The sequence below is a fragment of the Cricetulus griseus genome, chromosome 5 (assembly GCF_003668045.3).
Source record: "Cricetulus griseus strain 17A/GY chromosome 5, alternate assembly CriGri-PICRH-1.0, whole genome shotgun sequence".
Taxonomy (NCBI): Eukaryota; Metazoa; Chordata; class Mammalia; order Rodentia; family Cricetidae; genus Cricetulus; species Cricetulus griseus.
The window spans coordinates 155,900,392-155,923,094 of NC_048598.1; the positions used below are offsets into that span (position 1 = coordinate 155,900,392).

At 37.5% G+C, this 22,703-nt stretch overlaps 1 long non-coding RNA gene across 1 annotated transcript; it reads right to left on the reverse strand.

Annotated features, from left to right (window-relative positions):
- Positions 1-393: 393 nt before the first annotated feature.
- On the reverse strand, positions 394-18,482 carry LOC103160099. Its single transcript, XR_004770332.1, has 4 exons — positions 17,543-18,482; positions 16,277-16,406; positions 9,923-10,183; positions 394-1,057 (listed from the first exon to the last, which is right to left on the reverse strand). It is a non-coding gene; the product is annotated as an uncharacterized LOC103160099 (long non-coding RNA).
- Positions 18,483-22,703: the final 4,221 nt, after the last annotated feature.

A 22,703-nucleotide genomic window follows, 5' to 3' on the forward strand; every position in this document is an offset into this window, starting at 1 on the left:
CACAAAGGAATTGCTCCATGTTCTCCATGAGTATAAATACAATTGGTCAATTATTCTCACTTAAAGTGTTTCTTGCCTCATAAAGTAAGAAATAAGGACATAAGGACAGGAAAGCTGCTTCTGCCATGACCACTCAACTCTAAACCTGAACTAAAGTGGTCCCCTTCCTGCATCCCTAGCTTTAGGATGCACTCTCGGCTATTACAGTTCCTGACTCTGGTGAAAGAACAGAATCTTGCACTGATGACTCGGGGAAGAAGAAAAAATAATTTTGAAAACCTTAGTAGTGAGTCTTAGCCTTCTTATCTTGGAGGCAAATAAGATCTCATGGAATTTGCATAATGTCTGCTCAACAAAATTTGTTCTCAAGTCTATGTCTGGAAACAGGTGAAATGAAAGACTAAGCATTTCCAAATTTTAGCTGTGATAACAAAATGATGCATCTTCCTAAATATAGAATAAGAGATGCCTACACTTACCATGCTAGTCCCATGGACCCTTCCTGGAATCTCACACTGCCCTCAGAGCACCACATCCTCAGAGTCAACTACATGACCTCCTGTCAGAAGGGTGGTAAGAAATTGTGGGGTCCTCATCAGGAATGAGATATCTTTCAGGTAGGTCTGTCATTAAAACCAGTTTGCAACCTTTGTTGTGGGACATGCTCCTTAGCTTGCATGGGGTAGGCAGCCAGCACCCAAGTTCTCCACTGAGTGTCACTTCTTGAATTCTCCTGTTCACAGGTCCCAGCAGTCCCCCTTGTGTGTTTTTGAGTTGCTACACAGATTATGAGCATCTCGGGTTTCGCTTATGCTCCAAACCTGACCTGTTTACACTCACCCAGTGCTTGGAATTTGGTAGTTACTTACTGTGGCATAATTAATCTTATCCTTTGATGACAGTGAAGATAAAGATGAATCCTCCTCTTCAGTGGCCAGAAGGAAAACATTCATGGGTATTGTAGAAATACATGTCCATACAAAGAGACTTCCACTCATTCTCTGCATGCTCAGGTCAACATTCTCCTGGGAATTGTATTCCTAGAGCTTCTCAGAGGCTGTAAGAGCACACACACAATATTCCTGATTTGAGAAACACTGTAGAAATAGAAATTTTTTTCTCCTTTCTGAAATTCAACTTAGTTTTCCCCCCTTTCATTCCTGTTATAAGCTGGACCTGACATTGTCTAGTCTCTGTGAAATGTCACATTTGGGGAAATAGCTCAACAATCAAAAAGTAATTAAAAGCAATCCCATTCTTTACTGACATTTCTTGAAGAAGGGCCATGGGATTTAATACATAATTCATATCAATGTCCTCACACTCTGCCACTGCCCCCAAACCTTTTTCATCCACACTTTATAATCTATTCTCAGCAAATCTTGCAGAAGCACATTTCATATGAATCTTTCCTACCTTTCTCCTCTTCAATTTTCAATTTTATTTTCCTTAAGTGTAGATAAATGGTCCCCTGATTTCTCTCATTGTAATATCCCTCCACACTATAAGAACTGAGAATTTCTCTGAGAGGCTTAAAAGTTGATACACATATTTTGCACACACACACACACACACACACACACACACACACAGAGAGAGAGAGAGAGAGAGAGAGAGAGAGAGAGAGGAGAGAGAGAGGAGAGAGAGAGAGAGAGAGGAGGAGGGAGGGAGGAGGGAGGGAGGAAGGGAGGGAGGGAGGGATGTAGGGAGGAAGAGATGGAGGAAGAGAGGGAGAGAAGTAACACCTAGCATACTAACAGATAGTTAGAGACAGATTTCATGGGAGAAAAAAATGAAGATCGAAACATCCATAATTAAACAACTTTTAACATCTACATTTCTCTGAGAATCATTTTTCTGTGCCTCTATTCACTTCCTTTCCCAGCTAGGAAGAGAATCAATCTTCCTGAGCTCACTCAGCACTGTGCTTGGGGCAGAGAGTCTAGACTGTTTCTGTTTATCACTAGAAGAAACTCAAGGTACTTGGTTTTAAACTGCACCAAATCTGGTATCATCTGTTAATGTTATTTTTTAAAGCCTTTAAAAATTCAGTGCAGAACAAAAACAACAACAAGAAAGCAAATTGTCCTTTGATTCTATAATGGCTTTTATTCCCCAGAACTGCAGTGTGCAAATAAAAGAAAGCAAATTATGTTCTGAATTAAACTTTTCTTGCTTCTGCTAGGCTGAGTCACCTTTGACGTTCTTTTTTCTTTTCTTTCTTTCTGTTTTATTTCTCCTTTTATTTTTTTGAGTTTCTGGCTGCACACCAGAGCTATTTTAAAAGATGTCACAGACAAATCTGCAAACTTTAGGATGTCCTACTCCAGGCAAGTAATCTACAGAAAAGAAGCTGAGCTGAATTTTTCCCTATATTTCCCTAGGCTTTGGTTTCGCTCCAAATCTATGGGTATCTATAGTAGCATCCAGAGTTATTAACGTACAACCATTATAGATGTGGGCCTGTCTGGGCCTCTGGGATGTATCACAGATGGCAAAATGTGATCTGAGTGGGAATATATATGTATATAAACTTCACCTGGCACATATCCTGTGGTAGGAAGAAAAGCAAATATTATGTATATTTTAAGGAATGAATTCAAAATGTTCTTCAACCTTCTAAGTAGACAGGAATACAGCAATACTCTCATCCTAGTGCTACAGATAAGACTGTCGAACTTCCAAAAGGATTCTTGGTGGACAGAGACAAGGGGAATAGACACAAACATTTTTCAGCTCATCTTTTCCTACTGCAAGATTTGCTTTCCTAGTGAATGCTGGCTGTGGAAAACTTGAGGGCAGTGGCAGCCCCACATTTTCCTACAAGGCCTTGGGCAGCATTCTGGTTAGAAGGCAATGGAGGCAGAGGGTGTGTCCAGAGACTGTCCATACACAAGTAGAGTGGTTTCTGAAGATTATTCAGTGCCTCGAAAGGTAATGATGGTCATGCCAGGTAGCAATCTCTTCTCAACTTCACATACCTTTGCCCATGTTTTTGTAAGGCCTGATTTATGAAAAGTAGCTATTCTTTAAGAAAATTTCACTGAATGAAACCATAAGGAGACAGGGGACTTCCTATTCTCAGGATGGGATCTGAAAACAGGCATTTAGCCTGTGGCTTATAGATTCTAGAGTCTCTGAAACTTCTTCCTGAATTCCAGCTCTATTGAGTTATTAGCTGTGAAACTTTAGGAAGCCTCTCCCATTCTCAAATTCTTCAATCTAACAATGTTCCCTCTGAGCTTATTTTTGCTCCATATGCTTAAATTTTTTATGTTAAATAACCCAATTGCCTAAGGTTGTATGGAACAAGGGATATCATTAATAGATGTTACTAATATTATGTTAATATATATTAATAAAATCATCATCAACATCATAATTATACTGCTACTAAATATCCCCCTACATAGAACACATTACCATGTATCCTATGCATCAAAAAAAATGAGTCTTTGTATTGACCAAGACCTTGTCCTAATTTGGGAAGCTGTTCACAAAATATAAACAACTGCACATAAGCTTGTTACTGTGGCCTGGTAACTGCACAAAACTACAGAGTATGTTGAAGAGGAGGCACTGTCCTCACTGTAGGGGATGGGTAGGCATCATAGAAGAGATAGCATGTTTGAAGTGGTTCTAAAGGATGCACAGAGATCCATCAATTGAGGGTGGAATGAAAGATATGGAGCTGCAGATACAAAATAATGTATTTATGGGAATTTAAGTTTGAAAGTACAATCAATTAGTACTAAGTCCTTAAAAAGTAAAATACTCATTTAATTAAGGAAAGATCATCAAGGGTTGAGCTAGGAGACTAACATATAGGAATGTGAAGTACAGAAATCTTTCAGAACTGAGGAGCTAGTCATGTTTGTGCATGGAGGAGTCATTCGAGGGCTTGTCAAGAAATGTTACTGAAAAGTTTATGTATATGAAAGATAATTGAGGGGTGTTGTGAAGCTTTTATTTGGGAGAAATTGAAGATGAGATGAGGAAACACTAATCATTCATGTCAGAGGTGATGATAGTGCAGGGATGAAGGCAAGTTTCAGAAATAGAAAGACAGAAACCTTCTGCCATCTTTATCTTAATTAACCAAGAAGACATTGACTTTTTGAGATCCTCCCGTGGAAAAACCAAACAGTTCTTGATTTTTCCATTGTTACAACCTAGAGATACCCTGAGCTTTCTAAGGGTACTTTTGGTCAATTAACAACTGTCAATTTCCTCTTTTAAAATTAGGAGTTGATATTAAGCTTTGCATTTCAAATAAAGATTCCTCACACACACTCCAAATCAGACACTATAAATACATTAATTTATTATTAAATAGCATTTTGAACTTGAATCCAAGCAGGACCTCCAGGTCACTTTGCTTTAGCTGCTGCCATAACACTTTTTAATGGAATGTTTTAAGTGTGCATTTGTCCACATAATCTGGTATAGTGCTGTTGTATGGAGAAAACCCAGAAAATTTATCTTATAAAATAATATGTCTTCTTAGTGAGGGTGAACTAGGCAAGTTTCTGATAAATACTTGGACAGAGCAAAGCATGCTTCCGGAGTTAAGGGGCCAAACATTATGGATCTTCCACCCCAACCACTAGACAAGGTATATTGGTTGGGGACCAGGAGAAATTGTTTAAGTAAACAAATTACCATTCATTTCTATGAAAGATTATTAACATAATTTATTATATGCCTAAATCACCTGCATAAATACTATACAGCAGAATTGCCATTCCTGTGGCTGGAAATCAAAAGCGATGTGCCAACACATCTATAATGTGCTCGGGAGCAGATCATCTCCACTCTGCCTCAGTTTTCTCATCTGAAATGCATGGCAAACAATAAGAATTTTGATAGTACTTCATGGAGTCCATTTGGAGACCAAATAAACACATTCATTAAATTATTTGAAGTTTGGCAAATTCATAAAAAAAAAGTACTGAGAAAGAACAATATAAAGTTTTCTGACTGCATATGAATTTCCATTGTCACGGCAACTGCCTCCTCATGGAGATGACTTTCTTTCATGTTTTTCATGCTGATCTTCAGATGAATATGAACATTTGACCCTACACAAAAAGATATTTTAACCATAGGCTATATTCTAGTCACTATGCTTAAGCTGTGCTCCCAAAAACGTCTTTACTTAGGGAACTCAGAGTTCATAGTATAAAATGTACTGGAACTACTAATAACAAGGCAGTGAGAGCTTGGTGACCTGTGGACAAGTGCTTGCTAGCTCATAGAGTGGCAAACACTTCCTTACATATGTTCACAAAAAAGGGTGATTTTAGAAATGTCATCTTTCTAATATGACAGAGGTTTGGAGAGTGTGCTGTCTTTTTCTCCTGAGAGTGAGTTCTTGAAGCAGAAAGCCATAACTATCTTGTTCAAATGGATTACTATCTGCAAAGGAAGACTCTGGTATCTGGTGGTTTGTTAAACATGAAAAATGATGTGTGTCATTTAGACTTTGTAGAAGTTAGCTTTTCTAGATTCATTCAGACATTGTCACTTTAAATTATTTTGTGGTGATGAAATGTAAGACATAGATCCTGTGGCCTACCTAGATTCAGTTGTGCATGTTGACCACACAGATCAGTGAGACATTCTTCTGGTTTGTGCCATCTGGCACAACAGGTATGAACTAGAAGTCAATCAATACTGTGAAAACTTTGATCCTTTGCTGTGCTTCTGTGATTACCATAAATATTTCTAGTTATTCTACACCGATACAAATACATTTTTAATCAGGTCATCTAACAGCACATTATTGCTATGGGATAAAAAAATGAAGGGTTATAGTTCTGTGAGATACACTTTCTCACTCAAATTCAGATTTAATTGTATTTATTATAAATATAGAAGATAAGTTGTTATAATGGGGCTGATTCCAAGAAGTGCCATGGCTTGGGTGATTATTGATGTACTTATTCGACCATTCTTTTTTTTCCATAACATTCTTTCTCTTGACACCCAATGTTATGCCATTTTGTAGGGTAGTAATAATGAATAGAACCAAGCCTAGTTTTCAGTCACCAAAGGGAACTACATGTTTGTCCTGGCAGTATATCAGTATGACTTCTCATTCTACACAACGCATGAGATTTCCCATGATTTCTACAAACTTCTTATCCTTATCTTCTAAGATTCATTACTATCCTTTCATATTGTTGACATAGGAATATCAGTAGTAATGTATCTAAATGAATCTAGACACTTGAAACACTTGCAGTAAAGTCTACTAGGGTGTTACTGCTCTCTACCCTGGAAGACTTGAGGAAATGGGGCAGGAATCTATTATTAATTGTGAGACTAGAGAAATCTTGGAGAGGAAGAAGCATGTGGGGAGAGTAAGGAATACAAGAGTCAAATGGGCTATTTCTAACAGTTCTTCCACACGTCAGATTTCTGAAGAGGTCTTCATGTTTATGGTACTGGAATTAAATTTCAGGGATCCTAATCCTATTCTGGGCACTTCCCAGTAATGAGTAATAACAGACAAGTTAGTTATTTCATCTGTCTAGATCATAGCATGTCCTCAACTGTAAACTAGGACAGCTAATAATACTGTCAATGTAACAAGATCTAGAGTCACTTAGGTGACAAACTCTCAACAAGTGTGCCAGAGAGCATGTAGTTTGGATCAAACAAGGTCAGAAGACTCATCTCCAAAATGGATGGTACCATTCATAGGCCAGGGTTCCGCACTGAATAAAAGATGCACCCAACAGAGTACAGCATCCATCTCTGCTTCCCAAGTGTGGATGCAATGCAATACACTTGCCACCAAGTCTTCTCCAATATTATTGAATGCATCCCTTAAACTGTGAGGCAAAAATAAAACAAAAAACAAAACAAACAAACCATTCCTACTTTAAATTTGTGTGTGAGTATGTGATTGTGTCTGTGTCTGTATATGTATGTATGCTATTTGTATGTGTGATGCATGTGCAATAGTGTATGTATGTTCATATTTGTGAGTATGTGTGTCACTGCATGATGATGATGTCAAATATAGTACACAACCTCTACCTTGTTTGAGACAGGATATCATGTTATTCTCCTCTGTGTACACCAAGTAAGCTGGCTTGCTGGAGTCCTAGATTCTCCTGCTTCTGAATCCTACTTCATAGTCAGAGCACCAGGATTGCACACAGATTCTACTACATCACCGTTAAGTGGGGTCTAGAGATCCAAAGCCAGATCCTTAGGCTTCTGTACTGAATATTTCACTCAATGAGTCGTCTCTGCAGCCCCATTAACTTTCTTTTATCAGGTATCTTGTCATGGCAATATTAACAGTGACTCATACTCATACAGGACCAATAATGACACTCTTTCTCTGAATTTTAAATGAGTAATTTAAACACTCAGATACATGGGTGTAAGCAGGAAATTGATATGCTTCAATTTATTGAGGTTTATTTTTATTTAGAAAAGATCAATAAAGCCATTAACACAAATCAACTTGTTTTGTCAACTCTCAGACTTATAAATTCACCAAAATATATGTAAACATGTGTTAAATGACCCACCATTCAGAGGGCTTTGATTTGTCTGTTCCTATGGTCCCAGGAAAGGTCGACTTTAAGTCTTTGTAAATATCCAGACAAAGGAGGTTGGAGACTGGGCTGGGGTAGCTCTGGAAGAAAAGACTCAAGCCTCAGGAGACCAGGAGAGCCAGTGACAGAACAGTAAAGCCAAGGCATGGCCAAGCTGAGTCAATGGTACCGGAGCTCTTAATTTGTTCTCAGCTTCCCTGTCCTCTAAACTACTTCCTTGCCGGCAGGGATTCTGCTTTTATTTGTTTCTATTTTGTTTTGTTTTTATTTGTTTCAATCAAAAGGCATTTTCCATGGGAACATATGTCTAGCTATGAATAGAAAATCGATGGTAAAGCAGGTTTCACTCTGCTGAACTTATCGATTCTGTAAAGCAAAGCTCCTCGTATATACATCCAGCCCCGGCGAAGGGCACCGGCAAAGACTCAGGCGTGTTTCTTTCTGAGCTGCCTTTCTTGGTCCTTTCAAATCCAGCAGCGCTGAAAAGGGAAAGCGGTGTTCTTTGGCTTCACACAAACTCACAGCCATTTTGATGACAAGAAAGCAGAGCTGTTCCCAACGTGTCTTTGTTCGAGTGATAGCGGGCCCATTGAAACCTCCTGATGGAGCTCATTGAAAATAATAGGCGCCATTATCTTCCCTGCCAATGCTGCCATGAGAGCTTCAAAAGCTCAAATCATGACAGCACATATTGGATGTACGGTAGAAAGGCAGAGCGTTATTATGGGCAATTTCTGGCTCTCCTCCGCACACCTCATTGTATGAGGAGGGGCCATGGGGCTTTGTAATGCACAGAGAAAGGGCACTTTGTAGTGAACACTCTTGGGGATGTTTTTGTGTCCTTAGAATTTAAATGATTTGTCTCAAATAATTTTTGAAAGTAAAATATCAATTTCAGAATCTCTTCAGAATCCAGTGTTTGGAAGTAACCGGTCCTTTAATTTCCTATCCGAATACTGTCATATTTGGTAACTGAGTAGAGACTGCAGCAAGGAAAGAAGTAGGGAATCTCTATCTCGGAGACTGCCAAGTGCAGCAACAGAGAGTGGCCTGGTAGTGTGAGATCTGGGATCGATAGAGCAGGTTGCTGGAAGATTGCAAATGGCATTCCTTTCCCCAGGTCAGCACTCTGTCACTTCACATGTCCCCAGAAATCTGATTTTCAGCATCTCGGAGTCAGGAGGAACCAGTGTGAAGTAGGATAAACCTGAGCAAGGGAAAACATTAGCCCTCAGCCCTTAGCCCTCAGCCCTCAGCCCTCAGCCCTCAGCCTCAGCACAAGGAGCAAGCCTGTTAGTCAGTGAGAAATTGTAGGAGAAAAACGCCCCTCTGGGGCTCAACAACAGCAGAGCAAGAAGAAAGGAGAAGGGCTTTATTTCATTAAAAGAAGAGGGGGCAGGGAATGTTTGCTATTGGGGAATCTTACTTTTTGTTGAGTGTTATTATCTCTATGTCTTCAAACCACTACCCAAACACACAAAGACATTCTTTTTTTTTTTTTTTTCCATTTGGAACAACTCTGAAGGACACACTGTGCCATGTACAGCACCCTTGGGGCTTATATTTAATATCAGAACAAGATGGACTCTCCGTTTGCCTGATGCCTGACTCTAGCTGAGGAGAGGCCAGCAGTGGTTACAGCATCTTCCAGCTACTGTGGCAAAATGAGAAGTAACAAGAAGATCATGAGTCCCTATAGAAACTGTGGCGTGTTTAAGCAAGAATCTCAGGCAGGTGATACTGAGAAAGAGCTGGAAAAACTTCTTGGGACTTACATCTATGTAGAAAAAACCCTCACCAACACCAGCATGCTGCCCTGTCGTCTTGCACACACACACACACACACACACACACACACACACACACACACACACACACGGTGGGGGGGCATATACAGAGAGACAGGCAGACAGACAGACAGAGGGGGGAAGAGAAAAAGAGACAGTGCCAGAGAGTTGTGCATCTCATGCACAGATTTACCACATCACACTAAAGCAGAGTGGCCTGGATGAGTCAAAGGTAACTCTGAGGTACGATGCTGAATGAAGTCTCAAAATCTAGGAGTTCATGACCTGTGTGACTCCTGCCTGTTGAACACTCTTGGTGCTTTTCCTGTCTCTGAAGTATGCTTAGCTGACCAAAACAAGTTTCATTCATGGAAAAAGGAAGATTGTCTTAGACCTCTTCTCTATGAATTTACCCCAAATAACAAGGAAAACCTTAATCACAGAGACAGATGGTTTTCTTCAGGCACAGATAGAATTTTTCATTAGTTCCATTGAAAGAAGGTACAAAGGATCATCTGAGAAACTCTACCTATAGCAGGTCCATCAAGTTGTACTCACCTTTCCAAGACCAACAGGCACTGTGTCCAGATCATGTTATATCCCAGGAGTCAGAAGCTAACCTTCCCAATTGCCTGTCTTCATATGTCTCTCTCTCACCTCTGAAGAAGAATGTACAGCTTAGCAGTTGCACGGGATTAGTGATGTTCCTTGATGTTGCTATGCTCATTAATAAGTCTGTAAGGTTCCCATCTATAAATTTGACCATCATCAGTTCATATCTGCAAATTTCAGAAGGCAGACGGAAATTTCCTCTTGTCCCTGCAAAGACAATAACAATTTTTTTCTCTATTCTTGGCAGTTAATGGCACTTCATAGATATTTTTGAGAGAAACCATTGACCAAACATAAAAAAAAAAACATTACTCTTGAAAGTAAAATGATGAATTGTCTATAATTAAAGTCTCCTCAAAATATCTTAAAAATTTCAAGCCAAAATCTTGTATTTATTAAATTCCAAAACAGAAATTTGCCCTCCTCACATTAATGCTGGCAAGCCCCTTAGCTGCTTAATCCCTTTGCTGTTTCAGGGACTACTGTCTTATTAAGCTTGCAGGAGGGACACTTCCTATGTGCTCTCTTGCTTGCTCCTCTTAGTATTTGAGTGAACAGGCAATTTTTACTTGTTCATTTGTTTATTTTTGATACAAAACATTCTAATTTACTTAACTTCTTACCAGATCATAGACAAAAATTATGTAAAAGGCCAAATATTTCTAAAACATTCCGTTTCTCAATAATTATTAGTGTTCAGTCAGAGAAGAGCTTAATTGGATTGTCACTGTGCTACTTAAACACAGGTCCCAAGCACTTACCCAGGTCTCCTGAATTGGATATTCTGGGGGTACCAGCTCTTGGAATCCATATTTTTGTTTAATTTGCTGTGGTCATTGTTTTGATTTTGTTTCTATTATTATCATTGGTGTTGGTGAGGGTGGTGGATTTGATTCAGTCTTACTTTGTAACCAAAGCTGGCCTTGAATTTACAATTCTCCTGGTTTAGTCAATGTATTAAGGCTTGCAGGCATGGGCCACTAGGGTCCATAGGAATGTACATTTTAAGTCTAATGTCCTGAGTGCATTTTGTCCACACTAACATGTGAGGGCAGCAATTCAAGGCTGACAGCATAATAGTACCCATGTTTCTAGGTGGAACTTTATAATTGTAGTGTCTAGGGAAAATGAATAAGCTCTGTATTGCATTTCCCAAGCAATTCCCCAATCTTGGCCTGCATTTTCTTCTCATGGTTTTAACACACAGATTTGTTTTAAGGGAATAGAGGAAAAGCATGAAAAAATATACCAGTGTGTATGCTTCTATTCTATGGACATTTCCTACTCTAGAATGGGTGATGAATTAAAATCCACTGATTACTCAACAGCACAGTTTGTCAGTAGTACACATGAAGGACTCAGCTTCTATTGGAAAACAGTTTATAGAATCCGTGCATGATCATGGCTGAAAATTCAAGCCATAGAGAAGGTAAGAAGATGAAGATTAATGTACCCCAAGGATTAAGCATTCTGAAAATTAAAGTACTAGAAAAAGGTGTCAATATGAAGGTCATATTACATATGGTAAAACTTAACAGTAGCCCCATACATTGTTTATGAATTAAGCCAACATGAATGGATTTTCAAATGAAAACATCAGTGTTGTGTCTCAGCACAGTATTCTCTTGAAGATACTGAGAATGGTAGATTTTGTTTTAATTGTATTATTGTCGCTTTTAAAATTCTATACAAACTATCCATTATCTTATTGTCTATACATAGGGAAGTAAATCACATTACACAGCTTCAGTTGGCTACGGGGTGTCATGTCTCCTTTGATTGATCCTATCTATGATGTAACTTGCATAATTTTAGACATTAGAATACTCTTAAGGATTAAGCTCCATCTGGTCTCCAGTACTAACATCAATGTACAGAAAAGACAAAATATGGCATATTTCTTTACTGACAATCATGTTATTTTCATTGTTCCTGTTTCATTACATATTAATTGGAGAAAAAACTGATCCCTCATCAGTACTCTACTCCAACCAGTCCATCATCTTTGCAAATCCAAAAAGCATGTGCTTATGGAACAATTTTGTACTTACAATATTTATTTAATCTCAATGTACATTAGAGGAAACTGAAGACACAATTTTTTTCCCACTTCGTGAATGAAGAAAGCAAGTTTACTGAATTAGTACATGGCACATTTAAAATGAGCTCTGAACTTCTGCCTATAGCTTTCATCTTGACCCCTATGATCTCTTTTAGAAGATATCACTCCTACTCCCCATGATACACAAAGCCCCACCCCTTCTTCTCCTCAGCATCTTTTTCTACATAAAATATTCTCCAAAGATGATAGGATATAATGTGTATTCAGTATTTCAAAGGCTTCTTTATTTCTTCACTACTTTAAGCTACTTCTTCGTTGAGAGCACAACCTTCCCTCAAATAAATTTTTAGTCTATGTAGGTGTGCCTGGGGCCAGGGCTTCCAGCCAGTATACTTTCTGTATGGGTGTGCACTTCCTTTCCTCTCAATTATGTGTTTGTCTTTTATGTTTTGGGCTAGCATTCCATGTCACCAGAATATTTTCTCTTTTTCTGTATGTTTTATTTTCTTCTGTTAGTTTTATTATTTAGCATTATTATTCTTCTTTTAGTTTGAATTTGTTGTGAATTTTGTAAATGACTACTATATTTACATAATTTCCATTCTTGTTTCTTCTTCCTCCAACTTCTCCTGTGTCCCCATTCACACTCAAATTCATGACTTCTTCCATATAAATATATCATGTATAACATACCACACATTGTATATATGATTACATATATATATATGTGTGTGTGCATATATATATATATATATATATATATATATATATATATATCCTTCTGAGTCCATCAGTCTTTCTTCTATGAATGTGTTTAGGACTTCCCAACTGGGAGGAGATAACTTATGGGGATATGACTATGAGAAAACAGCAAACTTCCTTGTATATGGGCTCTCTAATTAGTGGTAACCCCCATTCCACAATATTTCCCAAGTCTTAGTCATAGGGCTTATGTTGTAGTTGTACCAGTTTAAACTGGGTAACCCATGGTCAATTTATCTTTGTATTTTTACCAATTGTGGATTTCTGTGATGGTCTCTGCTTCAAATAAAGAAGCTCATTAATGAATGTCAAGTAACTACACTTATATGTGGATATAAGAATACATATAATAATGTAGTTAAATATTTACTAATGCAGGAAAGTGTGGTAGTAGGTTCTATGCTTGGGTTGCCTCACCAATCAAGGGTGATTCAGGAGGCTATAGTACTAAGCACATAATCCTTAATTTTGAACAGGCTATAAATCTTGATCTCATTAGACTGCTAGGTCCTTGTGAAACTGTCACATTATTGAAGTCCATGTTCCTTGTACATAGATGAATGGAAGAATTGAATAAGTGAAGGAATGAATGAATTGAAATAAACAACACACTGTACAACCAGTACATACCATAATGCCATGGCACATACCAGCTGGCTCACCTAAAGTACATAAGAACTTACACCATAGGAACTATCCCATATGGAAATGTAATATTTTAAAATAATGCACCATCTTCACCTTGGGATTTTTGTGAAAATAAAATGCAGCATTCTAGTCAATAATAGCTGGATAACCAAGTAGCTAAATGGAAGAGCTATAGGTTATTTTTATTATTTAAAAATAAATCAGGCAGTGAGTAACTATTCACTGAATGTATTTTCAACAAGCAGCTTAGTTTCCCTGCACAATACAGCTAACGCTACTATTGGTTAGAGTTTCATGATGCCAGGGTCAATGTTTCATCAACAGTGTCTATTCTTTTGTCATTATCTCAAGTTTTTGCAGAAGCTCTAGCTGCCACACTGTGTTCTAATAAACGGACATGTAGGACAAAGAGGAGAAGGCATTGGTCATATTATCTGCTCACTTTGACCTGCTAGCCCTTTCTTTGACGTATATGTAGCAGCATGCCCCTTTGTCCTTACTGGAAACATCATTACATGGCTACTCTGAGTTGAAACAACTTTCATGATTGGCTTTGTCAATCACATTGTATTTTCTAGAGATAAGCATACTCCATCTTAGACAAAATTAGGACCCTATTAGTCAGGAAAAAAATGACACCTTACCTTGTCTTTCACATAAATATCAAGAGATGTTATAAATAACAAGTTTTCAAAGGAAAAAATACTATTTATTTCGGTTAGACAGAAGTATGCATGTGCTTGCCTGTGTTTATGTAGTAAGTGCTAATGTTGCAGGGAAGTTTAACCCTTTTGTTCATTAATTACTAACTGCTTAATCTGGAAAAGGATAGACATAAAGAAATCTGCTATGTGATGTGGAACCAGGATTTGCATTGCGTCCTTGTAGAAATCTCTGCTTTATTGAATTCTGCCAACATGGAAGGATAGCCTTACTATGTGTAAGAGCAACAGATGACTCTCTAATCTGCCACACACACTACCCTATAACTCTTGGTACTGAAAGGAGACCATATTCCATATCATCAGTGCAGAGTGTCTACTGGAATAAAAATCCCAAGAATAGTAATTACAGGGTGCAGTAAAGCAGTACATTCAGTCTGCAGTGTTCCCTACTTATGTCTTTTCCCTTAATTATGGGATCAGACCAATATGCCATGCCTGTCATCTCTGGTGACCCACAAGTTCCATTTACATGAGCATATCTGGCATGCATAAATAGGATATTCATTCCATCATCTGTTTGACTGTGGTCCCTGTCCCCTCCTCCTCCCCTACCTCCTGTTAAAGGGCTTTGCTTACTTTCCATTACAGAAGTGACTAGAATGGTGTACTCTGACTCTGTTTATTTACTCTTTTGAACCCATCAGTGTTTAAAAAGGAAAACAGGGAGTCATCTGTGACCTAGCCAGTGACACTGGAGTCACAATTTATAACTGCCAAGTTACCAAGTAATTTTATTAATACTAGCCTCAAAAAACAGGAAAAGGTGCATTTGGGGTCTTTTTGTCATATGAGTGGAATATAATGCTATATGAAAAGCCAGCTACCTTGTTTCTGCCTTGTGCTCATATTCCAGTAAAGTCCAGTTTATGGTTTATCAAAATGTTTCAGGGCTTAAGAATGCAGTGGGTACTACATATTTACTACTGCAAATTTCTCCTTTGTAATAGTAGCCACATAAAAACCAAAGGCCATTTGAATTTGAATTAGCTAGAGGACTCTTGGTAATATTTTATATTTAAGATTTTAACTATACTCTCAATTAAACACACTACCAGGAGGTTTCATGTTAAATGTAGGTAGAAGTTTTATTTTATGAAACTTCTATATATGGCTTCTTAATGCTACAAGAAGTTATTGTTGATGGTTTTGTTTCATTTTCTCGTTACTTCTACAGAATAAAATCATTTTCCTCTCAACTATTTTGCTGAATTTGATTCTTTACTTCATAGTCCACTTGGCATTAATATGATTTACACTCATCATTCTATGTGAATAATCAGGTTATTTATTACTACTACTACTACTGTTATTATTATTATTATTATTATTTTATTGCCTGCTCTTTTCTCAGAGGTTGTGGTTTACCTGAATTCACCAAGAGTCAAATGCAACATTCACCTGTTTTATATCAATTCACTTATTGGTATAAACAACAGCATTTAGACCTGCCCCTTTCAAACCCATCCATATTCGTTGGCGAAACATGATTGGAGACTCAATATCTCAGCAAGATGACTGATGGTCTCCACAGGATATCATAATAAAATGCCATCAGCTATGTCTCTTCTACATCAGAAACTCATATCCTTACATTTCTGGAGGCTAAGGGCTGAGATCAGGGTGCCAGAGCTGTCTAGTTCAAGTTACTTACAGAGGCACTAATCCTGTCCAAGGCTCTCACCTTTAAATCTTTATCTAAACCTATTGCCTTGCCATGGCCCATCTCCAAATACCATCACATTGGATTTATGGCTCCAACATGAGAACTTGGATGTTACCATTTACTAAATATATATCTTACAGCAATAATTACTTAAAACTACTGATTTTAATAGAAGAAAAGAATTTAAATGTGAGCTGAACTGAGAAGAAAGTTAAAGAATTCAGCAGATCCTCAAAACAAAGAAGAAATTACACAGAGAAGACATACTTCAATTGAGGCACAACAGAATACATCACGGTCCCATGGACAAGCAGCTTCAATCCTAGGTTCCTAGGTAATAAATAGGAAGAGCTAGAGCTGGAACAAAGCAGAATTCTGCCACTACAGTGCATGCACATCAGAGAACTTGAAAGTGAATTTTGTGGAAAATATCTACTTACCATTTTAGAAAGATGAAAATAAAGCTTATTGTGTCATTTTCTTTCTGTCTTCTTAAAAGCCTGAACTTCTGACCAGGGACATCACAAAATCTTGAGGTCCAGAGCTATGATGGCTGTTTAGCTATTGTCTCTGAGACCAAAATATAAAAATCAAAAATTAACATTTGTGGTGGAGTTCCTGGGAATACAAGTAGAAATCACTGGGAAATGGGGGTGGAGGATTCACATGGAGAGCATGTGTGTTTTACATAAAATAATCTATTATGAATAGAATTCAGATTTATAAAACCAAGAATTTAGGGACTAGGAACCTGAGATAACAGATTAACTATTACAAAACCAAAAATGAATAGACTACTTACTGGCTAGACAACAAAGAAAAGAGTCAAGATTATGAAATTTGACAAACATATAGATTTCAAATAGAAAAGACAGGATATGTGTGTATGAGCAATCTTGTTGAAGTTAAAAAAATTCGTCAGAGGCTTTAAAAAGTAGGTTACACAAAAAGAGGAAGTCTTTGGAATATTAAAGGTAAATCTGGGAAAAAAATTTAAAAGCAATAAAAATAAATAAACAGAAATCATGCAAGGGAGTTTAAAGTATAGATGGGTAAGATTGCTCACCAGTAGCATTCCAGAAAGAAAAAATAAATTGTCATATAAAAATCCATAAAGCCTGAAAATGTACAGAATTGATGGATAATTACATTTTTCAGATTTAAAAATAAAAATTTCATCCATCATTGGCATATTGACTCTATAGTACCTAAAACAAGGCAATTTCAACCATTATGCCACATGAGAATAATATTTCAAGCCTTTAAAACCCTTTTCACAGAAACGTTCAGAAATATTTGTAGATTGTGAGGCTATATGACAGGCTCCAAGTATACAACAAGTAAAATGTTTTTAAGTGCACTTAAAAGAAGATCTCAGCAACAGACAATGTTAGCATGTCCCAAATTTTAATTTTGTAAAATCTCCATATCATTAGAAAAATAATCTTTCTGATTTCAAGAAGTTTTCACATGTGTAATATTATTGTTAAGATTTGAAGTCAGTATTTAATAGATTTGTTTAGTCCCAAATATTTTCAATCACCGAATTGTAAGAAGAACTTTTTATTATACAATTTATTTATATATTTGCTATTATTTTTCTATGAACTACTTTCTCTGGTATAGAAAACAATCTTTCCCCAAAGAGACTGTGGTATCTGTGATAGTCCTTCAATGACTTTGTATTAACTCAGTGGCCTTTGTACCTGTTGTAGAAGATGGGAAGTAAGGATGAGATTGGTTTATCACAGTTCTATGCCTCTGGCTCCAACTCCTTTTCTTCTCCTGTAGCTATTATAAGTACAATGTTTATTGAGTTATCACATGTCAGGCATTGTGTGGAGTTGCAAATGCTTTAATTCCTTTAATCCTCATGATAGCCCTAGGAAAATAGGCTCAATTATCGTTAGTTTATAGATATGGAAATTGTGGCTTAGTGAGCTATGCAGCTTGCCAAGAAATCACACCAACTGAGTGTTGAACAGGGTAAAGAAAAGAGCCTTCTGACTTCAATGCCTTGTTCTTTCCTATTATGTTGTGTTGCCTTCATAGTTCACATATAAAGTAAGGCTACTGTTGTCAAGCCTGGTTCTTGCTGAATGAATTCAATCTACTTCCTTTATGACTTCTCCAGGGTTGAAGAGAAAAAAAAACACAGTAGCTGATTCCTTGAAACATTCAGTGTTACCACTTTAAGTCTTTAAGAATCTTAATCACTGATGTCCATGATGTCAGAATGTCTACAAGGAAACATAAAAATGAGAAATTCAAGAGTACTAGCTTTTGACTTCTATTTTAGAAATGCTGTGTATGTAGTTATTTCAAGCATTATTTCATTCTCCTTTGACATACCTTATTTTTCTGCATTCTTAAATACACATTTGGTTTATGTGAAGGTAAATTTTTAATGTCAGTCTGGAGGGTATTTGGGGATGAGAATAATATTGAAGTTTTTAGATTTAGAGTAAAAGAGACTGCTATGCATACTCTTGGTGGGTCTTCTCCAGGCAGCTTTAGGCATGAAGAGAATCAGTCTTCCTTGCACATAGCTTATAGATCTCACCTTTTATCAAGGTGTTCCCTACTCTCCTGACACATGCCCATATGCAGATTCTGGGATTTCCATATTCCATAGTTACAGAAGTTAAGCCTTATAATAAATCCATTTCTACATATGCCTGTTCTGATTCTCTGAATAACCTTGATCAAAACAATCTCTCTGTTGACTGACTCACATTTCCAAAATGCCCACCCTCACTTTAGAATTCCAAATCTCTGCTGCTAGTTTCTAAATACTAATGTCTATATTTGCAACTTACTATTGTCCTCTATACATGGCAGAATGTATAACTGAGTATTTATAACCATTCTTTGTGCAGTAATTCTGTCATTGTGTGACCATCATAGTATAGTTAAACAACCCAAGGTGATATAGTCACTGGGAGACACAATCTTATAGTACCTCTTCCTTACATACAGTCTGTTGTGAACCTAAACATTATTAAGTAGGAGATGGTTGTATTTAGATAGAGTAATTTTCTACTACCCACAGTGGTAAAATCTCTCTATACTATTTTATCTCCTCTCCTGTGGAAGTTTAACTTTGATGTAGAAACAAGATAATGGAATTGTGAAAAGGAATTTTGAAATTAGAGTCTCATTCCCATCCCAACATTTTGTGTCCTGGGACAAATTTCTTGGATCCCTCCATCTCTTATACATTTTCTCTTTGTGATCCGTATTTTAGCTCGGTACGAAAAGAAATTGCACTCACAACAAACACAAAGGCTAAGTCCAACAAGTTTTAACAGCGGTCATGGGATTTTCTTCCATTTTCAGGAACATGGAAATCAAATGAGTTTCGATTTTTAACTTCTGAGACCTTGTATTTGCTGCTGTATCTGGTTCTGAGAGCCCACAGCTATAGTGTACTCTCAGAGGCTGGCTTTACCGGGGGCTTTTTGTTTTAATGTAGCAACCCTCATTCCATAAACAACTGAATTAATTCAAATTAACCACCATCTATGGCAAAAGTACACAAAACATAAAAAAATCACCTAAAATAATGTGTCTGAACCAGCTGCTAAATTAAGTAATGTATTTGTTTTATTGCACATTTGCATAATAGGGCAAACTAGAAATTCTCTGTACCAGATGTGCTGGTGGCAGGGAGCTCTGATTACTGGCTTCTGTTATTAATCACTGCACAAACCTTAAATGATTTGTTTCCGCAGTTTGATCAATTTACATCTCACAATGAACATTTATGCACACAATGTGGAGACAAAGCAGCTGCTTGCACCTTTCACATGCCTCGATATATTTATGGAGATTGAAGTGAGTACCATTTCACCAAGGCACAGGGGAGTTTGGCCAAAGACTTGATGACTTTTAGGAAGATCCCATTGTCCCCCATCAAAGTAGTTAATAAAAATAAGCCATTTACAATCCCCAGAACAATTATGTTCTGACCTCTCTTGTTTTGCCTATCTTCTGAAAACAAATGAAAAATACTGTGGATGAAATTCACCTTTGAAGCATGGACTGTAGTCCCTCTTCTTTCAGAATTTGAGGAGCTAAAGTATGTCTTAGTCTCACTGAGAGGTGCAGTGCATGCTTTTACAGCTATCTTCCCTTTTTATTTTACATTTGACATTTCATAATCCTATAATCTATGATTTCCATCAGCATTTTAAACAGGTATAATAAATCTAAAGATGGCATGCCTGATGAAAAGATGTAAAAGCATATGCAATATAAATACTGTTTCATTAATTTCCAATTAAAAATGATAAATGCATTGGGTCCACAAGTAACCGTTTTTCCAATAAGTCATAACACTAGATAATGTGATTGTTTTTTCAATTGTAAGCATTTTAGTTATTTTGTATGCAAAAACGTCATAAAGCCTATAAAATAAAGTTGCCGTTTATTTTAGCCTATCGATTCCAGGAGCTTATTTGCATTATGAAGACTGCATAATCTCCTTTCTTACTGCAATGACTTACCATTTGAGTCCTAACGTTTTTGGTTAGGTTTTTACACATGTGTATGCAAATATACACTGTATCTGATTAATTGTGATGCCTTGTGAAAGCACTGTAACCAATCAACAGAAAAGAGAAAACATTGGGGATTATTATTATTTCTCAGGTTGTCCTCATTTTTTGCCCTTGGCCTTTTAGTTCTTCATTGTAGAGAGAGAAAAAACAAAAACAGAAATCCATCTGAAATTAAATGCATCATTTTTGAAAACTGGATGAAATTTTCGATAGGCTTTTTTTTAATGCCTAGGATAGAATTAAAATGTGTATATTTTTCCTAGTCTGAGCAAGACTGTCGTAGCTACCAGCCTGCCTTTCCACAGCTCATCCTGGGAGCTAATGAAGCGCTACATATTGGTTTCAAATTCAAAGCATATGTAGTCACTGGGGCATTTTTTCCTTATATAGCATGATTTCAAAAGGCACCCCTAATGTGGTCATCTTAGAAAATGTAATTTGGTCCAGCACTAAAGAACTTTTCTCAGACAACAAAACCTTCACCTATGTGAACACAAAGTGGCTGTGAAGTTCCTTCAGCTGTGTGTGAAAAATATCCAGGAGCTGATGAAAATATATTAAAGGACTGGTGTGTCAAGGCCATGAAGGGCATTGGACAAATTTGGATAAATGTGTCCAGATTTCACAGAAGCTGAATCAGAAGTGAGTTAGAGGATGATGCAAGAAGATACTGAGGAGGCTATACTTAAACTTAACTACATTACACATCAAGAGCGATCTCTGAAGTCATTAACACTGTTGCCGGGGGTGCCTGCCAAAGAGGCAGATGTCACTCTGCCACACTTGGCATCTGATGGTTGTCATCTATAAGAGTGAATCAAATGAGGAGTGCAATTAGGTTTGTGTGGAATGGAACTCTTCCTCCTTTCTGCATTGGGTTGCTACCCGCATGCAGAACAAAATCTTGGTCTGATGTACCCTTGAGACTCTTAGGAACTTATGTGTTTGATTCTCAGAGGAAAACACTGACCTTGCAAGTTTGTTCCATTTGTTTTTAGCACATTAGACATTTTTAACACTCTCTAAGAATGACAGACACCTCCCTAGACCCCTTAGAAGCATATGCTCCAAGAAAAAAAAACTCAGCTATGTAAACATATAAGGTACAAACAGACCCTTCTAGTGTTGTGTGAGGGATATAAGTTTAGAAATTGTGTGTGGGAGTGCAAAGAAGAGCTAGGCTTCCCTTTGGGGACTGGAGACAAGCCACACAGAGGAGGAGATATTAAAGAAGCAAGCATTTGGCATGTGGGTGAAGAAGGAAGGGGGTAGGCACCTCCACAGAAAGAATCTCATGGTGACAAGTGATTACGTAATCTCTCATGAAAAGGTCTGTTGTGATGCAGGAACTGTGGAGATGTTTTCCGTTGTGAAAACCTAAAGCTGCAAGCATTCTAGGGACAGATAATGCTGAGCAAAGATGAAGACAAAGCCTGTTGAACCCTTCATTCTGTTGTTTTGAAGAGGAGTACAAGTGGGAAGTCATGGCAGCAGTATGGAGGCCAAACCACCATAAGACTTGCCATTAACACACTGTTCAAATTCACTTATATAACTAATTTATTCTCATTTTACAAATTATGAAAAGAAGATTTATAGGTGTTATATGGCAGGCCTCAGTTCACGCATTAGACAGCAAAGGGGGTCTCATCAATTTGACTAGCCTGACTGGCTAGCAAGTCTCCAGGGATGTGCTGTCTTTGCCTCCCCAGTGCTGAGACGAGAGGTTCTTCCAAGTGGGTGATGGAGATTTTAACATAGGTTCTCATGCTTGTAGAACAAGCATTTTCACAGTAAAATATTTCCCAGCCCCCAACTGCTAAATAATTAAAACGCTGAATATGAATCAACAATACCCATACAATGCATCTATCAAAGATAAGGGAAAATACTCTAAATGCTACCATTGTAACATTTGAAAATTTTTGCATTTATCTTCCACCGTCAGATAGAATTTGAAGAGTTAAAAAGCACAGAACACCAGCAAGCCAAAGTGTGAGTCAGAGAGCACACTGTCAAGTCAGCAGGCTGAGCTCTCACCTGGGGGTGTTGAGACCTCATAGGTATCAGCAAGTAGGAAGGATCATCTGGTCTCATGAAGCAATAATTTCACAGGGACCTTCCCTTAGCTGGCTATTTCCAGTGTATTTTAAAACTTTCAGTCTATTCTGTTAGTGTGTAGGAACACAGAGCCTTCCATAGCATCCAGGAAACTTCTTATACCAGGGTTGCCAGTTAGCCAACCTAAAGTAGAGGAAAGAGAAACCACCTACACTAGATCCTGCAGTAAAGACAAATTTCTAAT